This window comes from Ovis aries, chromosome 3, assembly GCF_016772045.2.
Source record: "Ovis aries strain OAR_USU_Benz2616 breed Rambouillet chromosome 3, ARS-UI_Ramb_v3.0, whole genome shotgun sequence".
NCBI lineage: Eukaryota > Metazoa > Chordata > Mammalia > Artiodactyla > Bovidae > Ovis > Ovis aries.
Window position 1 is genome coordinate 118,586,282 of NC_056056.1, and position 13,124 is coordinate 118,599,405.

Sequence of the window (13,124 nt, forward strand, 5' to 3'; positions counted from 1 at the left end):
AAAGAGTCGGACATGACTGAGCGACTGAACTGAACTGAACTGAAGAGTCCCTGGAGGAAGAAAATGGGAACAATAAGGACATATTGTAAAGATTCTGTGAAAATATGCAAAGAATTTTTAACACCATTCCATGACACATAGTAAGTACTAGATACTGGTGACTCTTATTATGATTCAATAGCCTTGACTTCACTTTTCTTCTTTATTGTGTCCAACTCCATATTCAGACTCATCAGAGAAAAGATTAGACTTTCAACAGTAAACAGAATTTATATGCCTTCAACCTGAATCTTGACCTTGAATCTTAGGGCAAAGAAATAAGCATATATTTCTTCTGAAGAAATATAACATGCATAATATTTATAAAATGTTTATGGAATATTTATGAAAGTGTATTTTCATATATAATGTTTGAGTTTATATACTAAAAGCACTTACTAGATATATCTGTTGTTCCAATGTTCATATCATACCTAAACAAAGTTTTGAGTGTGATAGATTTTTATTTTAAAAATAAAAGCTCTTATCTATGCTGCTTTTTATAACTGACAGCTGTAATCCACCAAGAGTCAGGGTGGGCAGAATTCAGGCTCTCTTCAAAAATATGCCTGTCCCCTTTGACTTAAAGAGGGCAGGCAATCCTCCCAGACATGTCACCAGCCTAGGCCTGATTTCCTTTTCCTTTTTAGAAGCGCTGATAGCATCTTGTGGTTACATTTGCTTGTTAGTAAAGCCTTTTCTAAAGAACTAAAGTGTGCCACTGAGTGTCATTTAGACTCAGTCAAGCTGGATTGATACAAAGTAGAATGTTTTGGAGATAAGAATGGAGTGATATTTTTAGATCTTTTTCAACTTTAAAAGCCTTATGCCACCATTAGCCCTTTCATTAAAGTAGCATCCAAATAGGAGATGGTTTTTATGCATATATAATATATCAAATTAAGCAGAAGAAAATAATTTTAAGATTTCTTATGTTGACTGCCTTTGCATTTCACAGGTTTTGGAAAAGTAATTCTTATTTTTTCAATTAATCTTTTATTAAGGACTCCTGCAGAATGGGCAATTCAGTGAATACTTTGAGAAAAACAGATTAGTCTAAAAAAGCTAAGATATCCTGTGGGGTCTTTGTTTAAGTATTCTACATGGAAGCAAGTCTGACCCCTCTTTTCTTTTTCATTCCTGTTATCTACCATGCTGTGATCAGAATCATGAACCCCAAAGCCCAGGGAAACTAGACAGGTAAATAAACAAAGGAACCAATGACCAGTGTAAGGTAATGGAAGTATGGAGACTGGAAAACCGGAGCCAGTGTGACTTAGCCCTTATCATAGGTGTTACTTAGTGCCAACCAATTGGAATCGTAGGCCTAGTATTGATAATCTGCCTATTGATGGAAATCCTTTTCCATTTTTAAATGGCAGCTAATTCAAATTAAAAGGAAAGTGATTTGGTTGGCAAAAGCGTTCTTTTTTTTTTTTTTTTTTTTTTTGTGGCATCTTACAGAAAAACTCAAATGAACTTTCTGGCCAACCCAATTTATTCTATAGGTCTGTTCTGTGTAGGGCCAACAAGAAAGTAGCTATAAGCTAGAATCAGGGCATAGCCTACCAAGTGCAACTCTCACTAGGAGTGAAATGAAATTAGAAGACAGAGCTGTTAGACACATTCTAACTCCCTGTCAGGAGATATCAGCTTTGATTGGATGCTTTGAGGAAGAGTCCAAGGAAGAGGGAATTTTCCCCTCTATTGGGTGCTGTCAGAAAGTTGCAACAAGTCTATGGCTGAGTATCTCAGCTAATCTTACCTGGAGAGAGGGCAGACTAGAATGAGGCTAGGGCTGTAAATTAGTTTAAAAAAAAACAAAAAGCTGCAGCCAGTCTTATTAAATTGCAAGAGAGGCTATTTGGTATTTTGTGATGTTTGTACAGAGACCTTGTTTTTTACCAGTGCTGAGAAGAAATTATGAAGTAGCCTTGTTTAGACTAATTTTCTCACAGTTTCAGAGTGACCTTGTTTGATGCTGGCATTCCACAGGTTGTGTATGTCCAACAAGAGAACAGTGTGGTCCAGCTGTGAGAGCCACACCAGCTTCAAACAACAGAAAGATGTCTGTAAGTGATGTCAAGCCTGCATTTTTCTTTCTAGGATCTGAAAGCTTTACTTTTACTTTTACAAAGTTATTTATGTACAAAGATGTTCAATGTAGCAATATTTATAGCAAAACAGTCTAAGTATTTTCCAGCAACAGAAAGGCTTAATCACTGATTATTATAGCATCTAATGGGTCACTATGCAACTTTCAAAAATGCTGTATAGGTGTACTGATAGGAAGAATTCTAAAATACTGTTAGGTGCCAAAAGCAAAATATAAAATATCATTTGTTTCTGTTTGTGTTAATGGTCATTAGTGATTTCTGGCAAATACTATTTCATTCCCTTTCTAAGATAGGTATATATTTCCTGACCCTGTTGTGTTTAGACAAGGCTATGTTATTAGTTCTTGTAAAGGAGTTATCAATACTATATGAGTTACTTCCAGATTTAATTGCTGATCTAAGATCCTCGGTTACCCTCTTCCTTTGACATGGCTACTGGCAGTGATCCAGATGAAGGACTGGATCCCAGAATAAGAAAACCATGAAGCAGAGTCTCTAGTTGACGTGCAGTAGAGACACAACATGAGGAAGGGAAAAAAAGCCATACTGTTTAAGTCACTGAGATTTTGTGATTGTTAGTAACTGCAGCATAATCTGTCCTGGCTAATGGCACCAGAAATGGAGTGCTGCAGCGAAAGAGAATATGAGGAATTGGGTTAAGGGCTGGTGGTGGTTGATCAGTGAGAAAACTTTTATCTGTGGCTGTAAAGATGGGAATTCATATTAGGCAGTAACAAAATACATGGTAAAATGGTCAAAAAAAATCATAAAGCACCTAATATACCTATTAGAATTAGAGTTTTAGGAGAAGAAGTTAAAAGACAAAATATTAGTAGCAAGTCTTAGCTTCTAGTGGCTGTTTGACAAAATATTACAAGAAAGACACACGCTGTTAGGATTAGCTATTCCATAAGCAGGAATACAGTGGCCCTTTCAACAGGTAGTTTCAAGCCATCTTTTGTTTCAGAAAAGGCCTTTTGATTAATATATTCTGGTATTTGTTCTCTCCTGTTGCTTTAGCTGCTGTCCTGAGGATCCCCTTCTATGCGTGTGTTTAGTCTTCCTTGCCTGTCAGCTTATACCTGTCACTGTTTTTCAAATACTTTTCAACATCCTACTTCTTTTTCATTTTTCATCTTTTGCTTTCTATTTCTCTTAAGGCACTCAGTGTGTTTATTGATTTTCTCTTGTGTCCTTCCTGACTTATTCTTCAATTCTGAAAGGACATTTTCATTTATTAATGATTTTCTACATTTGTAAGCTCAAATTTCAAGTTTTTCTATTTCTTCTCCTGTTCTCCAGTGATATAATTTCCAAAGTTTTAGAATTAAGATTTATGTTATTTCCTGGTTATTAACATTTTCTTAAATCATCTAATCTCACTGGGAAGAATTTGGTTATAGTTTTCATCTATTTTTGCATTCAGGTCATCCTGGCATGCCTTCATTATCTGTAAGGATATTATTTTGCTTCTCATTTTTTTTCTTATTATAAAATTTTCTCCTTATAAAATCCTCTTCTGTTATGCTTTTCATATGTTTTGCATTTTTCTGTATTACAGAGAGGGAAATCCAGATAGCTTTGTAGAATCATAGCTCTAGGTTTCCTTCCGAAATTTTCAAAATGTGTTCAATAATAAAAGTTGACATTTTCATAAGATCTTCTAACTCTGGTTCTTCCTCTCCAATATTTTCCTGAACCGTTTATGTCTTTTTTTTCCTTATTTGGAATTCTATTTTCAGTATTTTATACTTGATGCAAGATTTTATACTGAAAGGGAATTTTAGCTGATTACTCTCAACGGCTTATAAAAACCAGATTTTTGTAGCACCAGTATGCATACCATAGTCCCTTAGCTCACGCTGTGAATTCAGGCCTGCTTCTCCCTCCTGATTCCAACTGCTAGCCTTGAAATATCTTGATGAGTTTGTACCTGCTAGCAATTTAGATACTTTTCAGCTCTGGAGCCATCAGAAAGTTTTGTCTTTCCTCTGCTTTCTCTCACAACGTTGTTGAAACCATTTGATTCTTCTTGGTGATAGTGGTTGGTCTTCACCTGCTCATATTTGGGGGTTTATAGTTAACCTAGTGATGGATGTTGTCCATGTAGGTTTTAGGTTTTACTCTCCTAGTCCCTGTACCTATTTACATGATGAGATTTGAGGAAATTTAAAAATTATGCCACCAGGAATTCCCTGGCAGTACAGGGCTTAGGACTTGACACTTCCACACTGGGGGCCTGGGTTCAATCCCTGGTGGGGGAACTAAGATCCCACTGCCACCACCTTCCCAGAGTCCTCCACCTTGAATGTTTAAGCACCTACTTTTTTAAGATTTATGCTTTTATATATTTTTATTCTCTCTTAAATACATACTTTATCGTATTTTTATATATTCATATGTGTGTGTGTGTGTGTGTATCAGTGCAGTCATGTGACATGCTGAATGGAGAAAACTGCAAATTTGTGGCATGTATTCCACCTTTGTAGCTATTGTCAGTAACCCAGATCTCATTATATGTTTCTAGCATCCATATTTTGATCTCTAATCTACACACACATGTGCACATACATGTGCAATAAAGGCTCTTTGAAAGGTAGATGATGCCAAATTTTAGGGAAGAAAAAAGAATCTATATGGACCTGGGTCAATCTATTTGTACTAATTTTATCAATAAGGAAACTGAACTCCAAAGGATCTTGCTAGACACAAGCATGCTTTAAAAATGTCAGCACAAGTGCTGAAATAAGGAAAGGCAAATTACAGAGGCTTTTACTGGCCAAGCTTATTTGCAAAGAACAGGGAGGCCTGGAGTGCTGCAATTCATGGGGTCGCAATTCATGGAGTCAGACACGACTGAGCAACTGAACTGAACTGAACTGAAAATAAGATTAATGATAATTCTTGTGACTAAAGTTAACTAAGGAAGTTGACTCTAAGAAAGGCTGGGAGTTCCTAATGATACTCAAACAAGAAAAGTTTATATGAGATCCCCAAAAGGTATTACAATATAGAAGAGTGTATCTAATAGAATATGCTTCATATTTTATTGATCCAAATATATAAGGAATTGCTAATATATAAAAAATTTACCTAAATATCTATAAAGTTTAGGTATGTACTTTCTTTGAGCCAATGAGTCCATAAGGAAGCCAGGTTATGCCAGCAAAAGTAGATTCACTAGCAAGAGAAGGAAAGCCTGATCAGCACATATAATTAATCAGATTCAAAGGGTGTCTGCAGCTAATCAGCTTCACTGGTCACACACAATAATCAAGCAAAAGGAGGGTTCAACAGAGTGTTCTAAATGATGAATTAACCAAATGTACAAAACAGTAAAGCTGACTATGTAGACACTATCCCTCATCTCCTAGGAGCTGACAATTCTTGATGGTCCAACTAATTAAAATAAAATACTAATAAGAAATATGTAAGATTTTAATAGTACTGACAAACCACACTAATATATCAATGTGACAAGGCAGTGGATAGGATAAAACTTAGAAGAATTCCTTACCTCTTTGAAAGATACTGTGTCTCAAAAAATTAAAACTTTTATATAAACAAAACAAAAAAGTTAAAAGCCTCACAATGCAAAGATTAGAATTTTACTAGAAAAATAAATTTACTACTGGTTCGGTTCAGTTCAGTTCAGTTCATTCCAGTCACTCAGTCGTGTCTGACTCTTTGCACCCCCCTGAATCGCAGCACGCCAGGCCTCCCTGTCCATCACCATCTCCCAGAGTTCACTCAGACACACGTCCATCAAGTCAGTGATGCCATCCAGCCATCTCATCCTCTGTCGCCCCCTTCTCCTCCTGCCCCCAATCCCTCCCAGCATCAGAGTCTTTTCCAATGAGTCAACTCTTCGCATGAGGTGGCCAAAATACTGGAGTTTCAGCTTCAGCATCATTCCTTCCAAAGAAATCCCAGGGCTGATCTCCTTCAGAATGGACTGGTTGGATCTCCGTGCAGTCCAAGGGACCCTCAAGAGTCTTCTCCAACACCACAGTTCAAACGCATCAATTCTTCAGTGCTCAGCCTTCTTCACAGTCCAACTCTCACATCCATACATGACCACAGGAAAAACCATAGCCTTGACTAGACGGACCTTTGTTGGCAAAGTAATGTCTCTGCTTTTCAACATGCTATCTCGGTTGCTCGTAACTTTTCTTCCAAGGAGCAAGCGTCTTTTAATTTCATGGCTGCAATCACCATCTGCAGTGATTTTGAAGCCCCAAAATATAAAGTCTGACACTGTTTCCACCGTTTCCCCATCTATTTCCCGTGAAGTGATGGGACCAGATGCCATGATCTTCGTTTTCTGAATGTTGAGCTTTAAGCCAACTGTTTCACTCTCCTCTTTCACTTTCTTCAAGAGGCTTTTTAGTTCCTCTTCAGTTTCTGCCATAAGGGTGGTGTCATCTGCATATCTGAGGTGATTGATATTTCTCCCGGCAATCTTGATTCCAGCTTGTGCTTCCTCCAGCCCAGCATTTCTCATGATGTACACTGCATAGAAGTTAAATAAGCAGGGTGACAATATACAGCCTTGATGTACTCCTTTTCCTATTTGGAACCAGTCTGTTGTTCCATGTCCAGTTCTAACTGTTGCTTCCTGACCTGCATACAGATTTCTCAAGAGGCAGGTCAGGTGGTCTGTATTCCCATCTCTTTCAGAATTTTCCAGTTTCTTGTGATCCACACAGTCAAAGGCTTTGGCATAGTCAATAAAGCAGAAGTAGATGTTTTTCTGGAACTCTCTTGCTTTTTCCATGATCCAGTAGATGTTGGCAATTTGATCTCTTTTCTCTGCCTTTTCTAAAACCAGCTGAACCTCAGAAAGTTCACGGTTCATGTATTGCTGAAGCCTGGCTTGGAGAATTTAGAGCATTACTTTACTAGCATGTGAGATGAGTGCAGTGGTGCGGTACTACTCGTTAGCAGCCTAGAAATCACCTTAGACTGCTCAGTCAGGGCCACGTCTCAACTGAGAATTAAAACTTTTCATGAAGTGAAAGTATTAGTTGCTCAGTTATGTCTGACTTGTTATGACCCATGGACTGTATGTAGTCCTCCAGGCTTCTCTGTCCATGGAATTCTCCAGGCAAGAATACTGGAATGGGTTGCCATTCCTGCCTCCAGGGGATATTCCCAACTCGGGGATTGAACCTGGGTCTCCTGCATTGTAGGCAGATTCTTCACCATCTGAGCCACTCAAAACCTAGCTAGGCTAAACTGATAGCATTTTCTTAAAGATCCGGTGAGATTAGCAAAACCCTGTGCAGGGATCTTAATAGAAACCTAGGAAAATAAGAGAAGAAATAATAGAAAAAATATAATATATATTACATATATAACTTTATTCCTGGTTTTAGAGTTAATGTGTTTATTAATTTTGTAATCAATATAGTAGTATGCTGTCTATTTTCAAAAGGTGTTTAAAACATTAAAGTAACCTAAAACATAAAACGTTTGTTCGGTGAGTTATATTTAAAAGTTTGGGGAATTTCGCTAAATTCTTGAACTTTGTTTTATTGATTTCTATAAGTAGTTTCTAGAAGAATTTAAAAACTTACTATGTACTGTAATAATAAATTAGATACTAATAAAGCCAAATGTTTCTGTTACTGTCTCACATAAAGGCCTATCATATAATAAAAACTATTGATAATATTCTAGTCAGGAGAAAGTAGACATTTTAAAAGCAAACAAATAAATGAGCAAGAAAATTTCAGATAAGTTAAAAGAAGCGAAGTAGAGTGATGCAGCAAAATGTTGGAAATGTGTTAATCTGGACTAGGGTCATGGAAGGTCTCAGTGCAGCTGTGATGTTTGGGGTGAGACTTAAATGATAAGCAAATACCAGTCCTATAAAAATCTGAGGGCAGAGCGTTCTGGCAAAAAAAAATAAGAACCAGTGTCCTAAAGCAAATGTCCTTTGCTGTATCCAAGACTTAGAAAGAAGGCCAGTGTGGCTGGAAAATGATAGGTGAATGTCAGAATGGTAGGAGAAAAGACTAGACCATGTAGGGTCTTGTGAGCCGCAGGAAGGGGGTGGATTTTATCCCCAGCATAGTGAAAAGTCACTGGAGGGCTGGGTACAAATGAGTAAAGAATGAATTAACTAATTGTATTTGGGGAATTGATTGTTGGGAAGTGAGAGGGGATGATGGGAGACCTGTTTGTTCTTTACCTGGATCCTTGTTCTGGTATTTCCTTGTCCCATGAAGCCTCCCCTTGAATGGAGATAATTTCTCTCTTCTTTGCACTTTTTAACACTGCATCACTACCGTCTTAGGACACTCCTTATATACAGATTTGTACTTTAGGGAGCTGTTATGTTTCATCTCCCCTTGAAAATCTTAGGATGTAGAAGTTCCTACAAGGTAGTGACTATACCTTGTATATCTTTGCATTTGTAATAGAGTTTAACTTAGTGGTTAATACAAAATTAATATTACATGAGGATGAAAAAGTAAAATTTTATTTTGCTTATGGTAATTTGTTGTTGCTGTTCAGTCGCTAAGTCGTGTCTGACTCTTTGCGACCCTATGGACTGCAGCATGCCAGGCTCCTCTGTCCTCCACTGTCCCCTAGAGTTTGCTTAAATTCATGCCCATTGAGTCAGTAATGCTATCTAACCATCTCATCCTCTGCCACACCCTTCTCCTTTTGCCTTCAGTCTTTCTCAGCATCAGGATCTTTTCCAATGAGCCGGCTCCTCACTTCAGGTGGCTTACTGTGTATGGCAGTACATAGTATCAATTCAGTTCCAGTCTATATAACTATTGAAAGAATTAAAAAATAAATGATTGTTGGTATCCACATTAAAAAAGCATGAAGAAGGTGGGTGCAAAAGTTGTCTCAAATGTTTATTCAAGGCCAATTCAATGGCTGTTCTGGATAAAACAGAGAAAATATATTATGGATAAAACAGAGAAAACTTTTTGAAAACTTAAAGTTTTCTAACAGTTTAAAAAATATTTGGGTGGGGAAAATTGGGTTGAAAACATTACTATCAGTTTAACAAGGTTCCTTTCGAAAACGAAAATGAAGCAAGTAACTTCTGTATTTTATTGATTATACTATTGGTAGAAAAAGAAATTCAGAAAGCATTTCATAAACAGCATTAAAGAGATGGAATATCATACATTAGAAGAGAATGGGCTGTGCTAGTGAACGCCAGGATTAAGGAGAGGTATTGGGGTCAGCACAGAATGGTGAGCACCGGTGAGAAGGAAGAAGATTTCAAAGATGTGAGATGCGAGGGCTGCTCATCCATGAATAGTGCTCTGAATAGAAGCAGTGGAAATGCTTCTGGTCTCTAAAACCACTAAAGTACAAACTACTTACCTGAGGAGAACTCTGTGAAGTTGGAAAAACAGTTTTAGGGGGAAAAAAAGGAATATTAATTATCATCTGCCCAAGCTTTGTATTTTGTCAATAAGAAAACTGAATTGTAGAAATATGAAACAGCACACTGGTTGTTTCACACAGTCACACAGTTAAGTAGCAGAAACAGTTCCAGCTCATTCCTTTTGCCAGTATACTCTGTAAACTGGGCGATTACAGCCCATTTCCCCCTAATTTTGTCATAGTGCTTTAAGTGTGGGGGAGGGATGTTCATTCTTGCCATTGTCCGCCATCTTAGGCAACTGAGGGGCACGTTGGCCCCCAGCTAGGGCTTGAGTATAGGATACAATGCTGACAAATTCCACTCACTCTCTGGGACTTTGAATTCTGAACACAGAATCTAGGACAAAACCTTCATTTCAGATGAAGCTGAGTCATCTCAGCACTGGCAGGCTGACAAGCCTATCAGTTAAATTCAGCTCTTGGATCGCTGGAGCCACCTCATTTTTTGCTCCTTATGAGTCTGTTTCTTTTGCTTTTCCTTCTATTTTTGAACTATCCCATGTTATGCACATTTATTTATTTTTTAATATATTTTTAAAGTTTTTCACTTAGTATAGCAGAGTCAATTTCTTTTGTTCACTCTCCAAAAGTTCTAATTACTGCACTGCTCCTACGAATATAAACATGTCAGGATATAAGATGAGAAATTAAAGAAACAGTGAAAAAGAAAAGGCAATGCCTGAAGTTTTTATAAGTAAGACTGAAACAGAATTTCAGATTAGGGTGTACATGTATTCATTCATGTAGGTTTAATACAGTTTTATGAAATAGCTAATCTGTGTCCAGCAATGGTGAGATAACAACCTGTGGACATTCGAATGAATGAATGGAAATAAAAAGATCCCATAACACATGTCAGGGACTCAATAGGTGAGTTGTGGGACCCAAGAATGAGGATGAATAAATTGAAGTCGAGAGCAGTCAGGAACAGAATCTACAAGACAACTGAGCTACCTGGATGCCCAGGGCCACCTCATTCTTACTCCTGAGCCTGGTTCTTTCCCTCTTCCTTTGAGTCTGGAAATTCTGAAACTGATTTCTATACCTGTGTTCACAGGTAATTGAGTCCATAGGTAGCACTAAGAACAGAAGGCCCAGAGATTCCTTTAGTGTCTTTCCATCTTCTACCTGGGCCTTGAAACACTATTAAAATATCACCGAAAAAAATTCTCCAAGAGGTATAACTGGAATTCTTGCCTGATGTTGCATTTAGTACCCGTGAGCCAGACAGTTTAATCTGCAGCCTCAATTTCCTTTTCTATGCAATGAAGAAACAATACTCGCTCTGTTTACCTCCTGAGTTGTGAGAAACACATGAGTAAATGGATGCAATAGCTTAGTAAACTGAGAAAAAAGAACAAGAGAAAAATGTTACTTTCCCTTCGGCATCGTTTCCAACCTGTGTTATGAACAATCATTTCTCAGCCATGTCAGAGAGAGAAGCTTTAAAATTCAGTTAGTTAAAGAAAAGGAGATTGAGACTCTGTTGCCACCTTCAAAGGCCAAGCTTTAGGTTATGCAACTCCCTAGAAATAAGGACAGAACAGGGGCTCTGGGAAGAGTTCTGACAAAAATTAAAGTACATGAGACTTCACTTTCACTTTTCACTTTCATGCATTGGAGAAGGAAATGGCAACCCACTCCAGTGTTCTTGCCTGGAGAATCCCAGGGACAGGGGAGCCTGGTGGGCTGCTGTCTATGGGGTCACACAGAGCTGGACGCGACTGAAGTGACTTAGCAAAGTACATGAAAGGTATACCACGACTGAGAAATTGCCAGAGTATTCGTTCAGAAAATAGGTATATTTCCATGAGAAATCATCAATTAGAGTATGAGAATATATCTTTTATTTCTGAATCCCATGCATCTAGCATAGATTTATCAGATATGCACTGAGTAAATGATTGAATGAAAATTCTTCTTGCCTTGGCCCCGATGCATATACTTGCCCAGTGTGACATGCCTATCTCCTAAACTAGTGACAGTGACATGCCATTCAGAACAGTAAACTTGTTATAACAGTTTGCCTACTGTCCCTCTGGAGTCTTGTAATTTTACATCACTGATATTATATTTTAGAAATATAGAAAAAGAGGGCAAGGATGGGCTTAGCTCATAATAGTAAAGTAAGGTGCCAACTCCTTATTAGGAAGTTCAATTCCATGAAAGCAAGAATGAGGGGAAGAGAGGAATAAAGTAGAAAAGGAGGAGTAGAAAATTAAAGAGGTACGTCTTTGAGCTGGCCAAATGTTTTTAATTGGGCAACCAATTCTTGGGTTTGGAGAGGCCATGTAAACTTCTATGTCCCAGAATGTTCCAGAGTCAAGGAAGAAGAGCTATTAGAAGAACTATTAGAATCATTAGAACTATTCTGTTACCTTCTTTCTGTCTCAGGTGTCTTATTGTTCAAGTCCAACCCACATCATAGCACCTCATGATTGTGTTACCCATCTCTTTGGGAAGATTCTGGAAGCCCTCCAGGTCCGGTGAAGCTACTTGGTCAGGCTCTTCTTTCCAGCACTGGCACCATGGTTGGGCCTCTTCATAAGGCAGTTGTGGCAGCAACTACAAAAAATTGGCTCCATGACTGTAGGAATGGATTGAGCCATTGGTAGGACTGCTGTGGGCAGGGCACCAAGTGGGGAGCTGAGGCCCTCAGGGAGAGCAGAACAGTTGCATGGAGCTGAGGGAGTGCTTATACTGAGTCTGGAAAAACTCCCAAATACCTTTTTAAGGAATTTACTTTAGCCCAGCAAAATAAGGGAGTAAATGAGAGAGCCAGAAAATAGAGAAGCAGAACTGAGGATAAAAGAAAGGCAGGATGGCAGCTCTGGAGCAAGGCTGGAGCGCAAACGATGCATTTTGGAGCAGAAAAATGGAGGTCTTTCTATGGAAGATGTTTGTTAAAAAAAAAATGGTATGTTTATTACATGACAAAATCAAATCGTTCAAGAAAAAAAAAAGGAAGGCAATTATAAATTCCAGAAAGCAAAACCAAATCAAACAGTAAATCCCAATAATTATAGAGCCATTTATACATTCTAATAACCTTGACCATCTAAAAGTGAAAAGTGTTAAGTATTAAAAGTTAAGCTAAGATCGAGATTTGAAGAAATGATAGAAAAGCTAGAAGCACTCATACTTCCACCTTAGAAAACAGGCATTTGAGATGTTGGTGATAAAAAAAAAAAAGTGGGATGAATGAACATTGAGAATAATTATTTCAAGTGACTTTAACACATAGCAATTTGTACATTCCTAGCAGTATTTAGTTTAAGAACAAAAGAATATAAAAAAATATTGAACTGCATTGTGCAATGATATTTTAAACTACTAATTATATGTTGGAAAATACAAAAATAAACAATTGTGCTAATGTTTTTAGGAACATTTGTAAAATAAGAAAGAGAAATGCAAAATCAGTGAAATTAACTGAAAGTCATGTGATGACTTTATGTTTTCATTGGAATATCAGTACAGTTTATTTATTTTTATCTTGCTAATATAACAAAACTTAATAGCCTATTTCATACCTTTGTATATTGAAAA

At 37.6% G+C, this 13,124-nt stretch overlaps 1 protein-coding gene across 4 annotated transcripts in view; it reads left to right on the plus strand.

The window, feature by feature from the left end:
- METTL25 (methyltransferase like 25) overlaps nucleotides 1–13,124 on the plus strand; it is a 255,197-nt gene that overhangs the window by 187,644 nt on the left and 54,429 nt on the right. Inside the window, exon 13 of one of the 4 annotated variants that reach the window (XR_009599881.1) lies at nucleotides 2,035–2,111. The exons of 2 other annotated variants lie outside the window; for them this stretch is intronic. The gene's annotated coding sequence lies outside the window, so the exon portion shown is untranslated. Of the gene's footprint in view, nucleotides 1–2,034; nucleotides 5,733–13,124 lie in introns of those variants that run through there. One more of the 4 variants, XM_027967180.3, reaches the window with a different exon arrangement.